The following is a 19,562-nucleotide window of genomic DNA, read 5'->3' as shown; positions in this document are numbered from 1 at the left end:
TCTATCTACTATGCTTGCAAAATTAATTAAAAAATGTAGAATAATATAGGTACAGAATCTGAAATTAAAAAAATTAATAAACTAAAACGCAGTTGATTCCGTGTACTGAAAACATAATCGCATTTCCTGAGAAAAAAATATCCTTCGTGAGGCTGTTGGCTACATGCAATTTATTTCGACACATTTGTTACTACAAAAAGGGTACAAATATAATCGGTGTGCTTTTAAAATAAATGATGTATTATGTAGATTTATTATGTAATTCGAAGTATCTAACATATGCAGATATACAGTGGTAATTTAATAAAATTAATCTATGAAAAAGTACCTTAATATTATTTAAACCATATTGCTACTAAAAACTTTGATAAATATTATCTAAATTAATAATAATAATAGTAAAAATGGTTATATGATAGGTATTTTATTAAACAAAATTACGGATAGCTTTTTTTTAAAAGTTTAGTAATTATAATGGACTGTTTTGTATTTGTATAACATAAAGCTTAATAGTTAAGGTCAATAATCATTTGAAATCATAATAAGTACATCGATACATATAATTTTTTAAATATTATCTATTTTTCCTATTAAAAAGGGTGGACAAAATACTTAATACTAAGTATAAAATAAGCGTACACATTTATTTCGAATAAATATAGGATATAAAATACATTTATAGTTTCATTGAGTAAATACAAAATAAAAATAACTAAATAAGTACATTAAAAAAAATGTATGAGTAATATTAATTATATAATTTACAATTAATATTATTTATTTGACTAATTATTTAATTAAAATAACTATACAATTACAATTTAAAATCAATTGAATAAATGTAAAGTTGATTTTAAATAGAATAATTATTTTAAATTTTAAATTATGCTGTTAACGTTATTAAATTGGCAAAAAATGAATGAAGTCGACTGTCGAACACGATCAATCAAGGCCGAAGAACATATTATACTTGTAATGAATTAATAAAAAATATCTATACTAATAGTGATGGGTTGGGTTGAAAATGAAAAAAAAAAACTAAAAAGTATTTAGGTTCTTGTAGACTATTGTATTATTATTAAATATACAAAACATTAAACACAGCAAGTAGGAATAGTATTTAAAATGTAAGTACAAGATGAAAAATACTCAAGAAAAACAATCAATACTTATTAAACACTAAACGTACGAAACACTAATATTGTCAAACAGTTAACGTTCGACGTTTCAAGTGTATAGCCTATATCCCTGTACGGTTGTATGTGTAATACATAACCATACTGACAATATTGTCTATTCGTGTGTTATTGACCCACAGTCCACAGTATAGTCAATAACATTAATAGTCACTTAGGTTATTAGTTATTACACGAATCGTGTGTAGTATTCGCAGTACCAATTACATCACGGTACCTACATATTTTATTACGTATTCGTATGTTAATATATTATGTAATAACGATATTCGTCACAACTACAGTTCTAATGAGGTACCTATATATTAAGAGCAAACTACCTCTCATTTTTCATCCACCATATATCTTATTATTACAGCGTAGAGTAAAATATAAATAATATACGTATATTATTATGCATAACAGCACGTGTACAAAAATGTGTACAAGTACCCACCTCGGTTTCTGCTGCTGTGCAACATGACAGTTAAGAGCGTTCTCTACGCGTACTATAATAATAATAATATTGTTACGATCCAAACACGCGTACAGTAATCATCGTACTTATTATTGACACATATACATATACCTGTATGTACATCATGTATACGGATGCTGCAGAGATACGTCATAATCTAGTCGGCGGTACCTATATCATGCACAATAAATAACAATAACAATGATGTACACGGGAATATGTTAATATACTAATTATTAAAACGTATACCTAGCTACAGAGTATAAAGCGACTTCTCGAAAAACGCATTGTTGCGTACGCCGCGGCATTATATAAACTATAAATTATAATAATATAACAATATCGTGTGCGGCACGTCGCGTATATAACGACTGTATTGGAGGTATATATATAACATACAAAATATCACTACCGTTTTATGCCTATATATAATATATTTATATCGTTAATATCGTTATCATGCGGCGCCAGCCCGTGCGCAGACTGCTGCAGGTCGCTCGGAACGGTTATAGGTACAATGGTAGTATAATATGCGGCAGGTCAAGTCGTATCGCGGACACGGTAAATGCTAAATACGCTCGCGACGTCATTGTAGAATTTGTACGAAGCACTTAACAAACGTGTCAAAATAAGCCGCACAGGCTTTGTATAATAATAAGTACACGTTGTATAGAATTTGTTTATAACGTCGGGTAGATTTTTTTTCTTCATATTTATATAGGTAGGTACGTAGTAAATGCTATATACGAGTATTATAATACGATGATTATTGATGTCTGTTAAAATCGCAGTTATTCGTTGGAACACGGTATTGGTCATTGGAAACACGGTTCTAATGACACGACGTGTATATATATTTGTCTTCAAATCGATTAATCGTCATTTATATTAGGTATAATATTGTTTTGTCAATTTTTGTTTGATTTTAAGTTGTTTTTGTGCCCATACATACATCTTATAAACCTAACACAATATAACTAAAACTGAACACAAAACCGTACGTAAAAAAATCTCACCGTCGTTATAAACAATGTCAACGCGTTTTCGTTTGCACGAGCTGCAATATTGTGCGGAATTTTCGTAATTAAAGACATTTTAATGTTGTACGATACAAAAATTAATAAAATATAATAACTATACTATAAATAATTCAGTACGCACGTCGTTAAAAAAGTTCTTCTACGCGTGTTTAGAACAAAGTATAAAGCGGCATAGCATAAAAAATTAATGATATATCTACCGTATTCTCTGTAGCGTATTATAATCATAACCAAATGATGACGATCGGCGAGTGTCCGATTTCCAAGCACCGATATAGAATCGGCTTCTCGCGTTTACGGTCGTATATTAAATATATTATTAAATTATTATTGTCGTTGTAATATACCGTGGGGATGCAGTCGGAATCACTAGCTATATATTATTATAATATCATATATCGAGGTTGTTGGCTCCTCGTGAATCGTGTGGCAGAACCGTTCTCGAGTATCATATACATTATTTCGAGTGTGTATAATGTGTGCCGTGTACATCAATATAATACGCACATATGTAGGATGGGATTTGTTGAGCCGCGTAGTTATATTATTTTAATCATACGTTTATTTAAATCTTTATTTTTGGATTTTTTAGCCAAACTTGCAGCAAACTGATTAAGTCGATTATTTCAAATACTTGCAGGTTTTTTATAGTATTTTTAAAGGGTTTGCCGTGGCGATACGATATGTATTTGTTTTAATGAGAAACTCTTCTCATTCTTTATTGCTAAACCAATAATTATTTTTTCCGATAGTTCCGATACGAACAAAATTTAAATAACGAATGCACTATATGTATAAATTATAATATAATAACATGAAAATATGAGTGTTTTTGTTGTAATTTAAAAATGAATAACTGTAGACTTGAAGGTTTTACCAAATATTCATATTGGTATATATAATATAATATACCTAACAGTAAACATCACATAATTTTTAAAATATTTTACTTCTTTTGTGCTATTTATAGATACTTGATTGATTGATTTTTTTTTTTTTTTGATTTATGAAAGATAATTAAAAGAAAATCATTTTCTAGTTAAAAATTAATATAATTTTAAATTTTAATATCTTAGGATTAAAAGTTAAAAATTTAATACCAGATTTTTTATTATAGTCGTATAGTTGTGGTATATGTTTATGAATCCACCGAGCGTATATTGCGTGTGAGTGTATGACGAAGAGAGAGAGAGAGAGAGAGAGAGAAAAGAATCAAGACGAATATCAGGCTGTATTTTTTATCTACCTATACGATATTATTATACATTTATACCTACGACAGAAGGGCGTGTGTTATAGCGTGTCAAAACTCTGGGTTTCGCACGCTATCCGGGAACGTACCAGGCCCGGGATTAACGCGTGGGCGTATGTTTGTAAAGACGTCATCGCGGCGTCGGGTATTGGTATAACGACGGCAAAGCCAATATATTATTATAAATGAATACAATTTTGGGGGCCACACGGTTTTTTTAAGTGTTTTTTCTTAGCACATCTGCATGCCAAACGCCAGTTATTTACAGCTATTCAGCCTAACAACAATGCGATATCGCAGGTACCAATGGACGATTTTATCTGCATATTATGTATAGTATAAAATATATAAACGGTGATCCATTGTATGCATAAATTTATTATTTTAAAAAATGTTAACACTTTAGAAAATATTTTTTTTACATTTCTATCATCTAAAAAGTTTTTTGAATCACAGCATATATATTTTAAATTTCACACAACGAATACTTTGCTCATCTAAACTTGAACGACTTATAACTAATTAGTGATTCTCATTTATAAACATTTATATGTTAACCCAAAGAAAAAAAAACTTAAAAATGATAATGATAAAATTTTGAAAATAATGTTTTTATACCCTGTATAAATCGCAATTGAAAAAATATTGGTAAATAAATACGGAAAAGATTATCTGTATTTTTTTTTCATTTTTTTTATCGTTAGGTACAATGCATATTGTTACGATAATATTCATCTGATCCGTGAATACGTGAGTGTGTTTTAAAAGTTTTGATGTTTTGACAATTTAGTCAAAACAAATAGTCCCACGAATTGTATTTGTTTATTGTGTTATAATTTTATTTTTATACTAACTGTCGTTTTTAATTATGAATGCAACAATGATTGGGTTAAAACTAAAATTGGCGAACGTACAATATCGCTACGTAATAAACAAACTGCCTAAAAAATAAGTTTAAATTATATTGTATTATTAATATTATTTTAGATTAAATAAATACATAAGCGCCTTTTTTATAAACGTTTGAAGTTCAAATTTTGACAGCAATTAAAACATTGTTGTAGTTAAAAACTGCATGATTATAATTGCTTTTTTTTTATTATTTCTGAAATTTAAATAGATTACAAGTAAAACTAAAGTTTTTGTTATTTATGAGTTCATATTGACGAACGAATATATTGTTGGCAAAATAATTGAGTTATTTTGAATTTATAAAAAACTTGGAAAAAGTTAGATTGCTTTATCATATTTTTTAATCCGAGATGCACTTTAATTAATATTGTAATATTAATGAAAATATTTTAAAACGGTATTTTTAAAAAAAAAATATTAACACAATTATTATGAATTGATAATATTAAGAGTTGTCTTATGTAAAAATGACAAAAGCTAGTACAACTGATTTAAAAAATTAAATTGGTCGTAATGACCTAAATATTTTAATGTATACCTATTTTTGATTAATCAAAAACATAAAGTATCTACATATCTTGTATTATAAAAACCAAAAATGTATAAATCTAATAATGTTTTGTAAAATTAAATTTTGTATACTTTGTAAATCATCAAGAAGATCAACTTTACCTTGGTGGAAAGTTAACGTGGAATATTTTTGATAACGTGTAATAAAATTAAAGAATCAAAATTACATTTTAAAAAGGTTAGCAAGTGGAAACCACTATGCTGAATATTTAGATTATGACTGGGTTACTGTAGTGGACGTATTAAATTTTAATTAAATGATACATCATTGGATTCGAAAACGATTCTGAGAGAAGACTTATATTGTCATCCTATATTACTAAGTATATAATATAGTATATTTCATGATACATATTTCCTGATGTTATACCTATGATAATTTGAATCAATTAAATCCATTTATTTTACTATTGTATTACAGTAGGCTAATTTAGAGACTTATGAGAAACATTTTATTAAATTTTAAAGTATTTTTACCGGGTGATCAATTTTTTATTGACATTATTAGAAAAGAACTAAAATAATAGACAGTTTAAAATGCTTATTATGTATAAAATATTTTGAAAATTTTATCATGTTTATAAAATTATAATATAAACATTTGGTAATAAATTCAAGTATTTAGGTACTGTAGTTATTTGTTTTTGAAGTAAAACAAAATAAATCGATTTTTTGAATACTGATTTTGTAAAAAATTACCGTGTTTTTTATTATTTATTTATTTATTTTTTTTTTTGTAATGCTTTTTCCTGTTATTTTTTGCTTTTGCCCACTTAAGTACCAATTAGATCTAATTTATAAGCAAAAATCATCTCTAAAGTTGAAAATTTGAGCATTTTAAGCATTTTTACTAAACCGATGGTTGACTATAAAGATTAATAGCTTCAAATCTTCGAATCTAAATATAGTATATTTATATTATTATATAATCAAACATAATATTGTGCATTTATTACATTTGGATCCTAAGGATTTAATTTATAAGACATTTTTTAAGTGAAACTGTTATTTATTAATTTATTATTATTATATAATTATAACACGTATATATATTACACCAACTCTAGATGATATTTAGTATATTATTAAGGCCATCCTTATGACAAATAACAATTTTTAATTCTTAAAATTTACACTGTAATTTGCACATTTTGGTTTTTGTTTTAGAAAAAATAACTCAATGTATATAACAAAGACTTTGGTAATTATTTACATAATAGGTATATAATAACAAAATAAAGGTTATTTCACCCTTTATAGGGCATAATATTATATTATCTTTTGTATTTTCACTCCACTGATTGAATTGACCTTTTCTTAACTTTAAAGGAAAATATAATATTATTAGGCCCTCAAAAGGTTTCATGGAGGTCTTATTTTGAAACAAATTTGAGGATTTTCAAATCCTAAAATCATTGTAGATTTTTAAATACTCATAACATACTTCAAAATTAAAATATAAAAAAAGATAGGTATACGTTTTATAAGGTAAATAGGCATAAAGATTTTTTAGAGTGGTTACTTTCTCCCCTTTATTTATAATAAGGGATATGCCGATTTTACGTAATCGATAGTATTTGCCCTTCAAAATGCCGATTCATGTTTTTTTGGCAACGACGTTGCTGATTTTGGCAGTTTTCTTACCGATTTCAATATTAATTCACAAGTCAGTGATTTTATAAATTTAGCTAATATTATAACATGTTAAAATTAGGATTTATAGAACTTATAGTTCAAACATTTAATTAAGTAAAGAACTAAGTTGTTTTTAGGGTAGAAAGAGGCTCTAAGCCTAATAAGTTATCTAAATTAAATATATTATGTAACATGAAAATCGTAATTATACGATTCGACTTCTTGAATTGCAATTATTTACTAGATATTATTATTGTACAATAAACAATGTTAGTTCTTAAAAACTGTAGACTACATAATTATTATACGAGTACCTTACATTTTAAGTCAGCACTTCTAACAAACAAAATTTTAAATTCAATTTGAATATACTTTTGTTAAAACCCAATTATATTAATGCACATTAAGGTAACCATTTTTGCCTACACATTACTTGTATGTTGTTTTTAATAAAACATATAACATCAAAATTATCTATATTCTACAGTTTAGTAAACCAGTGAAGTACAATAAAAAAGGCGGATCGGGAAGTGTGTACTCAATGTGTTGTCACGTCGTTATTATTATTACTGTTTCGTTATTATTATTAGTATATTTATACTGTAAACGACTTGAATTGGTTAAACCCTTGCAAAGTTTTCCAAGAAAATCGTCGCAAACAACGAGGACAAAGCAGACCGCTAGTTGAGGAGTGCCTGTTAGTGTCATTTGCGATTGATTGGTTTTACATGGAACTTTTGAAAAGTTCAACGATGGCCATACAATAGAATATATTTTTGATTGATTGTATTTTAATAAAGCATACACTTCTAATAACAACTATGGTCACGTAATTCACTTTTATTGAAAAATATATAATGATAATGGGACAAAAGGATTTGTACTAGAAAAAAAAACGAACGGGCTATCATGATAAGTGATTATATTTACACATTTACGCTGTTGACCTATCGAACTGCCATTGATTTAAACTGGCTGCGAGCCAACTATTATACAGCTCATTCTAAAGCGGGTTAACGTTCACGTTTAAAACGCCAAAATAAGTTTTGTGAAGTTTTGAAAAAAAGTCATCATCATATATTATAGAAATGGTTTTTTTTTTTAAATTTTGAATAATAATTTAATGTCCACTAAATTGCTCCTCCTATTTCATAACTTATACGATGGATTAAAAATATGTAAATTTGATGCAATGTAGTTATAAATTAAAATTTGAAACTAAAAAATATTTCAAGAGACAAAAGATTTTGTACAACGGGATGACTTTATCCGATGGATTAATAATAGTCTAATATTTTGCTTATCAATTACAAATGATTCCAAGTTGGTTTTTAGAAGTTCAAATAAATAGTTTGTTTTTGTTGGATTTTAGGTATACATTTTTTTTACTAGCCTCTGGATTTGTACGACTTGAAAATGGGCTGATATTTTTTAAATCTGTTTTAAAATTTAAAATTTGTAAAGTTAGTCCTCGAAATAGTTTTAGCTTTTATTTATTATTAATTCAACATAGTTGAATAATTGACAAATTCTAAAAACTAATTTGCAATTATTTTATTTAAATTTCAAAATATTAATATTTTTTTGAATTTATCGGATAATATTGAGAGGCCAATTATATAGTCGTATAAATTATACCAATTAAATAAATGGCGTAACTCAAAATTCTAAGGTTTATTGTAATTTATAAATAAATAAGTACATTTTAGATATTTATAGAAATGTTCATGTTTCTTTTGAGATATTTTTTTTTGAAAACTAACAAAAAAAGAGAACTATATAGTTTAAAAGATACTGTGCGTATTTGACATGATGTGTGAAATCGTCTCGCTTCAATGTTGGGTAGTGTTGTTATGTTGTATTATATTAGATTGATTTTGAAAGCAATGATAAATCATCGCAATTTTAAAGACGAATTAGAGCTTGGGTTACTAAGGTGTTTGTCATTTTAGACTGTTAGCGAAGATGTATGGTTTGGAAACGTTATCTAAAGGATAGAGGGTATTTCAGAAGACTCATTTTTTATTACCATGATTATTATTTTCTATTGTTCTAAGCGTAAAGGAAAAAACTATCAACATACTTTGTAAAAAATAAACAGAATATTTTTACCAATAGCATATAAAAAATTTATATTCATTTTTTTCTTTTTTTTATCTCTATTTTTTTAATGTAGTTTTTGAAAAAAAAAATTTATATCCTTATATTAACACAAATTACTGTAAAAAGGATATTGAAATTTATAGATAATTAAATAATTTAGTATTTAAATTTAAAATTACAATAAGAAATTTAATAAAAAATAAAATTAATACCTACGTTTAACAAACTAGTTTTTTGTCAATTTCACAAAATAAAAATTCGTTTTTGTAGTTAATTTTAGTAAATTCTTAAAGAAATTCAGATTAATTTTTATGCCATTCAAAAATGTTTGACAGTTAAAATACTATAAAAAGTATTTTTTAAATTTAAATACCAAATTTTACATCGTGCTTACAAAAAAATATACAGTTATTTTTAGAGAACATTTTGGATTTAAAGGTATTAAAATATTAAATTTATTTACTCTTGATTTATTTTATACTATAATTGTAGAGTATTTAGAAAAATGTAAGAACACAACAATTCAGAGCAACATTGTATAATATTATGATGTGTGTGATATAACTATTTTCAAATAGTATGTTATCATTAACGTTTAAAAATATAGTGAGATTTAGTCACATTATTTTAGGATATAACTACACACATAAATTATACATAATATTGTTTAAAATTTAGACTATTATCGATAATTCTAAATTATACGAATATTATTTGGCTATACAAAAATTAAACAGTATAATAACTACCTAATGACATAACTAATTATGTATATTGCATAATATGTTGTATAAATATAAATCAAATAACTGACCAAATTACCTTAATTTTTATTCACCAGACATAATTTAATATTTGTGTTATAGCCACTAAATGTATTGATTTCCTCAATCGTTCAAACACTCTTGAAGTTTGCAGATCAATAGCCTCTTGCTGAATTTGACCCTAAAGTTAATTGACTATATATATACACTTCATTAGCATACACTAAGGGTATTTTAATTTCACCCTATAAATAAAAATCCAATTATGAACAATAATGATTTGTGGTGTAATGTTAAGTGATTGAGGTAGTCATGCAACTATATAAAGTTTCAAATTTCCTACACTCAATAATGGTCTTGACCCATGTCCAATGTATTAGAACGTTTGATTAAATGTTCACTAGTTCACTTATTAGATTTCTCACGTACCATCATGATTTAATACTATAAATTGTCAACAATTACTTATAGTATGTTTAAAATGTTTCGATTATCAAGTAATTTAATCTTTCTAAACACTTTTAAGAAGATGACTCTATTGTACAGATTTATACTACTAAGTTCTTAACATTCTAGTATACATGCCAAATATATTTTTCTTTGTTTTAAATTATTGAATTTTCTTACATGGTCTTATTTTCAAATAAATAATATTTTATCAGAAAAAAAAAACTACATAATAATCTCCGATTTATTGATTAGTTATACATGAATTGGCACAATACGTAACTACTTACATAAAATATTGATGGCAAAATTATTTGTATTGATTAAATGCTATGGTGAAAATATAGCCTCATAAGGTTATAAGTATTAATAAATAAATTATAAGCTCAAAAAAAGTATAGGTATAAAGGTACCTCTATCTATTTTGACAAAATTGGTAGCTAATTTTGTACCCAAAATAATTTAATATTTTTGAAAAAAAAAATAAAAAACATACAACATATAATATTAGTTTATATTATACAGTGTAAATGTAAAATGCTGACATAGTATGGAATTAATAACGAGTTAAATTTAGGATTTCTGGCTAATAGAAATAAAAAGCTGCTCAAATATTCACATTAATCACACAAAAATCTATTTGTTTTGATTGCATTATTTGTCTACATAGTTATGTATTTTAGAAAATCGACTATGATTCAGTTAAAAATAAAATTACATGTGTTTTGCGTGATGCTCAAAGTACGATATCTTATACTTTTACTCCCTGTGTACATTTCCAATTCAAAATCGAACAATATATAATATATAGGTATAATATGTTATATGAATGGCTTGAACTATTTTATTGAGTGTACGATTCTACAGATGTAAAATAAATTAAACAGGACATTTTATATTTTATTTCTAAGTTTATTTTATGAAGTGAGTTTTTATACCTAAAGCGCATAGCTTAATGCAAGGACACATCTCGCACCCCTATCGCAATGACATCAGTTTAAATCGTTGTATTTGCAATTTTTATTGAGCTGCTATAATTTATTGCTAAATAAGCTATAAGCTTAAAAATACGTTACACTTTAAGACAAGTTAATAATTTATGTTTCTATAAATTGTATTTGTTTAGCATATTATTTTTCATATTATCAAAACATTTATAATTATTTATTTTATTAATTAATTATAGAACTAGGAATGATAAATTGAATTTAAATTTGGTTTTTATTTATTTTGCTTAGTATGATTAGTGATCAAAAAAATAAAATAAAATAAAATAAATAAATAACATAATATTAATAGATATTATTAATTATTATTAATAATTAATAATTATTTATTATTATTTAAATATTATTTATTCTATCAAATTTTAAATTCCTGCACATCTTTATACCTGTTTTCAGAATTAGGTATAATAATACACAATGCTTCAAAATAATGAATGGTTTAAAATTAAATCTAAACAACGTAAAAGTAAAGTAATATTAATCGACTTATTTCAAAGCCTATTTTAAAACAAAATAAAAATATGATCTATCTGTAATAAATTATATTATTTTGAGAAAATTTAAATTTAAACTTTAAAGCGAAATATCGCAATTAATCATAAACGCAAGATAATTAGATATGTTTTTACTATAAGTGTAATAACTTAGTAACTTTGTGATTTAAAATAAAGTAACAAGTTAATAACATTTTATGAAAACTGCAAGTTATAAATTAGTAGACTTATAGATGGAGTAACTTAAGAATTTTAAATCCTGAGCAGAGCGATACAAATTTATTAATTTTACAATGATTTGTGTTTTTTTTTTTTATTGTAATTTAAGACACTTTTTAAAAAAACTGAGTTTATTTTTTTTTCAAGGGTGGTTAATGGTCTCGAGTAACCAGATTTAATCGGTACTTTTGGGAGTTAAAAGTAAAAAAAAATATATTATAAGAACTATATTTAGGTATTTACTTTTTAAAATAATCTGAAAACCCAAAATAAATTATGGAATAGTTTTTTTCAAAGGAAATTGTTTTTTTGTTGTAATTTAAAAATGAATAACTATTAATAGACTAAGATTGTTCACCAAATATTAATATTAGTATTTTCTAAACAAAAAATAGTTAGAAGAATAAATAATTTTTTTGAAATTTTTTATGCTCTTTAAAAATTGAAATTTTTTGCGTTTTTCAGTCTTTATTTATGAATGGGAACTTATCATTCATGATTATATATTTATATAATTGAAATCTAATTTATTTTAAGCTCTTATTATGTTGGTTTATCAATCGTTAATGTAATCTATAATTATGTATTATATAATAAATTACATCAAATAATAGTATTAGATACTAGATATTTACTACTTTGATATAATATTAGGTACCTATATTTGCACAAGATATTTACAGTTTTTTTATTATATTATATGTATATTCCTATGTATACATTAAAAGTCGTACTCTAAGATTTTCAAAAGTAATGTAAAATAAGTGAACGAACAAAGTATACCTACGTGCACCATCATTTTCATGTTGTTAATAAAAATCCGTATTCTTGAATTATTGATATCTATTCGCCAGAATATGAAAAGGGTTTATGAACGTTAAATAATTAATTTAAGATAATATCAATAAGTATTAACCGATAAACTTTAAATTGGAAAAATTATCATACTCCTTAAAGTTTAATCGCTTTTTTTCTTACCATTTGATTGTTGGTTACAACTTACAATTCACAGAGTTCATAAGACTTCTAAATACGCCCCTGTATACAATATACATATTATGTCCATCTATTATCAAATTTTCTAAATTGTTAGATATAATTTTAGGTGATAAAGTCTAGCTACAGTTACGTACCTATTATAAAAACCGAAATATTAAATAACCAAACTTAACAATGATAATAAAAATAATTTACTATCCAATCTTACTATCCATGCCTATTACCGGAGTATTACGAACGAGATTTATTTATAATGCTACATAAATTGAGTTTGAATCAGTTTACTTTAATATATTGTATTTACAAAAATTAATTTTGAAACTGTAATTATTGTCTTACACAACAAAATATCGCTATTTGAATCTCCATGTTTAACGTATACCAGGTTTTACTTAAATAATTAAATTGAATTTAATGAATATTTTAATTAAAAAAAAAAATAACACACAACTCTACACTTCTACTATTATTTGCACAGGTCTGTATTAAACGTAAAATAAAAAAAAAAACAGAATATTTATCCGTTGGTGAAAATTTGACTGAATTTTATGGGAGACTAAGATCTTACTAGGTACTCAAAATGAGCCAATTAATAACGTTAATAAATATTAAATAGATAATTTTAATTTTGGGTGACTAAACACTCAATCTTTGCCTGTGCATTTATATACTTAGTAACTATAGTAAAAGTAGGTACATTAGTACATATTATATACTTGAAACATTTTAACCTTTATTAATATATATGAAAATTAAAGTAATTAAGTACTTATATGGTTATGAACCATAGCTCACAAGCCTCAGGGGACACGACGTGTGTATAATTCAGTAAAATTATGTTAGTTTGTTAACAGATTAGTTAACCTGGATTACCTATAATAATTAGTCTATTACCTGCAAACATAAAAGTTTAAATATTAACACGATTTAATAAAAAAAAGCACTCGTTTACGTGATTAGGTACGTAAAGTTTTTTCAATATTTTTTTTTTTTTGTTAATCAATATCTATCTATAATGTAATAAATCATGAACACGGGTGGTCCATGGAGGTATTATGAGAAACAAAAATTAGATTTCGCCGTGCAGAAAATATACAGGTTTAGTTATAAACTTATAACTTTATAAGTTATAGCTAATAACTAATACGCCGTATAATGCGTATTAGACTGAAATAACTAAATCCACTGTATATGTACTGCCGACTGGACTTCCCTTACTTAAATGGATTTCAAGTTATCGAAAATAGTTTTTGTAAACATACAGATTTTTTGCTGCGAACAATATCTAATATAATTTGAACACGGTAAAATGCAGCTAGAAATAAAAAATAAAAACAAGCAAACCATTATCGTAGTTTTATACCTAGTATACCTTCCTACCTGCGTTTTATACATGTATGTAATATATACGGATATGTTATCCATTCACCACCGACCCCTGTACTGTATATATATGTGTGTATTGCAAACACGAGTCGTATTGACGTATCATATCTTTTAGACGTTCCACGTCATTAGTTTTATAAAAAAAAAAAAAGAAAGAAAAACTGACTTACGTGGTATACGAATTTTTTTTTACGTGCAGTCTCAGTATAAACTCCTCTCGTATGCCGTTTACCCGATAACGGATTAGATTTTATTGAATTCTCCGATGCAGCACAATAGCAAGTTATGTGTATATGTCGCGATGAAAGCAACTGATATTCCAGTATCCCATCGTAGACTGACTTAGCGGTGAATACCGCTTAATACGTCAGTGTAATTGGTATTGATCTACACGTCGTCTGCAGCATCGGGGCCTGACTATAATTGAATGCAAAAAGCGTATAAAAATAGCCCACTCGGAAAATCGCTGTCACAATAATCGAGATCAAATAATTCGTACATGTGACTATTTGATAAACATATAATAACTATGCATAATTTTCAATTAGCAATTGACGATTTTAGGTAGGTGTGTAATATATTTTATCCAGACGGTATAAATAGGTATATAGAGTACCTATTTAAATATGTATACCTAAAATTATTAAGGCCTTTTATATATTTCTTGGTGAAAACTTCACAGTGTAATATATCATTTTTAATTATTATATTAGACTACAACGATCCACAGACAGCATAAATATAAATGTATAGTATTTTTTAAGATTTAATACATTGTCAATGGTCATTACTGTTTTTTCTACACGTTGTTATACATTTTTATGAATCTTGAAAAATACCCATTAGACTCTAAAATTGTTAATTTTTTTAATTTTTTGCAATGATTTATATTTTAATGGGATAACTTTTTATTTTCTTAGAATATAAATTAGAATATATGATCTTCAATGATCTTAAAACTTTAAATTACACACTTTATATATAAAAGCGAAAAGTAAATTAGATATTTATTTAAGTTAATTTAGGTATATCGTTTTAACAGTATTAATGAAAATGTAAACGAACATTGGAATGTTGAATCGAGTATTCAAATAATACATATTTCCTAGTTATTTTATTAGATTCTTATTATAATGTTTATAAATAGTTTGACTTGAAACTAAACGTATAATAATTATTCAAGTCAACTTTTACTTACAACAACAAATGTGAATTTAGCAACAATGGATTTTCTAAATTTAATAGGTAGTAATATAATTAAATAGTCACATATATTCTTTGACAAACACATACCTATTACGTTCTTCCATTTGGAAACTAAATTAAACTCAAAGTGGGTGCAAATAGTGCAAAATAAATGGCGAGTTAAATGATGTAGATATACCTCCAACCATCAATTATACGTATATAAGCTATTAAAATAAATACAAGACATACTTAAAATAGTACGAGTCAGGTTATTTTGGAATTATCCAAAGCCCGAAAGTGTTTAATAACATTTTTTTTGACAAATATTAGATAGGTATATAAATACTTAGATGTATACAGTATACACATTATACATATATTTATATTTCAATCGTATAATTGCATTAGTAGTTAACAGTAATGAATGTGTTAAATTTGAATTCAATGAAAAATATTGTATACAACGAAAAACAATTCTAAAGGATATCAGGTCTAACTTTTAGGTCTCAAAGTTCACCGTCATACAGTTATTTTAATAATATAAAAGTTTTAACAAATGTTCATATTTTTCCTCAATTATCGTTGTAAAATTAATGCTAACATTTTTTTCACTCCGCTCAGAATCTAAAACTCAACAACCTTTGTTCATAATAATTCATATACAATAATTAATAAAAAAGTAGCTATAGCATCATATAAACGTATTAAAATGATCTTATAAACTGATTGATTAGCCTTGAAAAATTGATCATTTTTAAATTTTTATGTGATTATCACTTTTATATATTTTATAATATATGCAAATGAATGTAAATGGATATCAAATTGACCTATTTACTGAGTAAGTCGCTGTAATGTATGTGTTAAATTAGAATCTAATGATAAATCATTGCATACGAAAAATGGTTCCTATAGTGAAGACGGGTCATATGCAAGTCTATCAGGCTATACATTATTAAGTATATTAAATATTATAATAGTCAATTGATATACCTATCTATAATATTTATGTGTTATTGTTTATTCTTATTAAGTAATTCATTTTGCTATTGGTAAAATGGTACCTAGATTGAATTATATTTTCCTGTATTTGAAAATATACAAAACTATAAAATATAAAAGTACCTACCTATATTCTTTCGAAACGGTTTTTTTTCCGAAACAACCCTCAAAGTAGAAAATCGATGTATTTTTACTTCATTGTAAAATCAATATATTCATCGCTTCACTCGGAGTATAAAAGATTTAAACTTTTGTTCTGTTCATATCATGTCAAATTTGCAAATAATGTTTCGAATGAAACAAGATTTGAACAAAAGTCTTTTCAAATATTGCACTTTAAAATATTCTCTATTCTATAGCCATTGATCGTTTAAACTTTTGCTGGTCTCTCCCTTTAGTAAATTGAATTCAATGGTTGCCATTTGACGGCAATGGCCATAATCATTTAGCGTGAATTCGAGTGTAGTAAAATATGTAATTCATAATGGTTATGGTGTTTATCGAGTGCATACACCTTGAGTAAATACATACGTACTTAGGAATTAATTTCTGTTTGAGTCACATCATCAAAAATTCATGTATGCAATTAAAGCTCTAAAATATTTAGAAGGATTATCCCTTATACAGTTATACAATATTATATTACTTGTAAATTGAACTAAAGTGGTTATAAATTATACCCTTACTCACCTTCTATAAAATTAAACTCCATAATTATAATTTGGATAATGGTCAATAGCTGAAAGGTTCAAGCACAAAAAAATAATATTGCATTTCAGCATTTGTAATATTTGTGTGTAAGGGTAAACATATTAGTACGAGTACATTACTTAACACATTTTAAATATACACAAATATAAAATTAGTTAATTATCATTTTATTCATCAACATTATTATAATTTTATAGACGAATAATTATTTTTAATTAGATGTATTATAAATACAAATAAAAAAATTGTTTTTGTATTTTGTGTATCTCAACCTGCAGTAGGTAGTTCCCCCGGCCGAACAATCCACAAAATGTAATTAATACATATTATAATTTTTAATTCAAATATTACACCTGGTCAGATTAATCAGGTGAGCTAATTTCTACAAATTGAAATTGTCTATTATATATTTTATGCGACAGATACTCACCACAACCTCATTTATTATTTTAATGTTTTGCTCTTACGTCGTCTTTATATTATAATATAATACATCTTAAATGTTGTAAAGAATTATCGTTTTTGTTAAGTAAGTGTATACGTTGTTACTCTGCTAATCATTGGTGTAACCTAGTTGAAAATCGATATTGTCGTAACACCTGCAACTTTTTTAAAAATACTGCACGCTTATTCCGCACACGCATCACACTCCACGGTTTTATAGCTCGGAGAGAAGATCATAAATCTTGGCTGCTCGTGTGTCGTACAAGCCACAATGAAGATATGTATTACATTTCGTTTCCTTCTGTTATAATGAAAAATAATACTATCCGTTTTATTTGATTCGAAAAGCCAAATGTCTGTGGAAACGAATACGAAACAATATTTTGCGTATTATCGTGTATTACATTTACGTACGCATGTGATTACGAAACATTGTTTTGCACTTTATAACATCAAAAACATAATAATAATAATAATAATAATAATAATAATATATTATAATACATATTGGTAGTTGCAATACGACCGCAAAAATCGTATCACGTGTGCGCATATTTTTATTAAATTATATACGACCGCAACACCGCGCGGAGAGTCGGATATCAGGTTATAGTCGGTAATATTCCGACCGTCGCACGTTTGAGAATTATTATTATCGTGCTCCCCGGAATATAAACCAAACCGTAAAAATCACCTCTCGAAAGTCGAAACACGATTGCGGCGCGCGTCTATAGCTGCAGCTCGTATAATATATTATAAATAATAACCGCGGCCGTACGTCCGTCCGCTTATACATTATTATATACGACTGCAACGCGCGCGGGCAGTTTGAGCCGAGACCCGAAGACCAGCCAGCCGGCCGGCCGACCGACAGCAGCTGTCAATGGGTTTGACAACATAATAATATTACGTAGTTTTACTGTTTTTTTTTTTTTTTTTTTCTATTATTTTTCCGATATTATGCGATTTCCGATCGCGAACCCGCGGCGGCAACAAGCACCGGCGGCCAGCGCTCGGCGGTAGCTTGTTTAATAATAACGTGCCCCGCGATACGCACGTGTACGTAACAGCCGAGATCAAAGCGTTGTTTACACTGCAGCAGCAGTAAATTAAATAGGATGCCCGTGTACGAATGCGTCATGAAAATACGCTCAACCGATGCACAGGATTCTACCCGCGAGCGACTCTCGTCTAAATATAAATACCGAACCCGTATAAATACAACGTAATAATAATAATAATAATAAACACGTCTCTTTACACAATATCGTAATAATATGTATATATATATATTATACTATAATAGTGTGATAATATATGTACAACATATTATTATTATTATTATAAATCTACGTACGTCGTACACACAACACGCCGAGCACTTGTACGTTTTCGTATATATACATCACACACCACCTACTATATATATGTACGCGTATCGTATTATTATTATTATTATTATGTATAGCGTATACAATCGTGGCTGAAAATTCCGTTGAAATATATCTTTTCTCGTACACGAGACGAAATGTAATATTATGAGTATAACATTCTATTCGTATATGATATAATATTATAACATAATATAGACGTACATATATGTAGGTATACGGTACACGGCCGCGCGCGTGTATCGAGTACCTAATAATAATTTCGGATTCTGCAGTCGCGATATATATTGCTTTTCGTTATTATTGTATTGTATTGAATATTATTTGTTAATTTCTTATTGCTTT

This window comes from Aphis gossypii, unplaced genomic scaffold (assembly GCF_020184175.1).
Source record: "Aphis gossypii isolate Hap1 unplaced genomic scaffold, ASM2018417v2 Contig00201, whole genome shotgun sequence".
Lineage (NCBI taxonomy): Eukaryota > Metazoa > Arthropoda > Insecta > Hemiptera > Aphididae > Aphis > Aphis gossypii.
Note: the sequence above shows the minus strand (reverse complement) of the source record.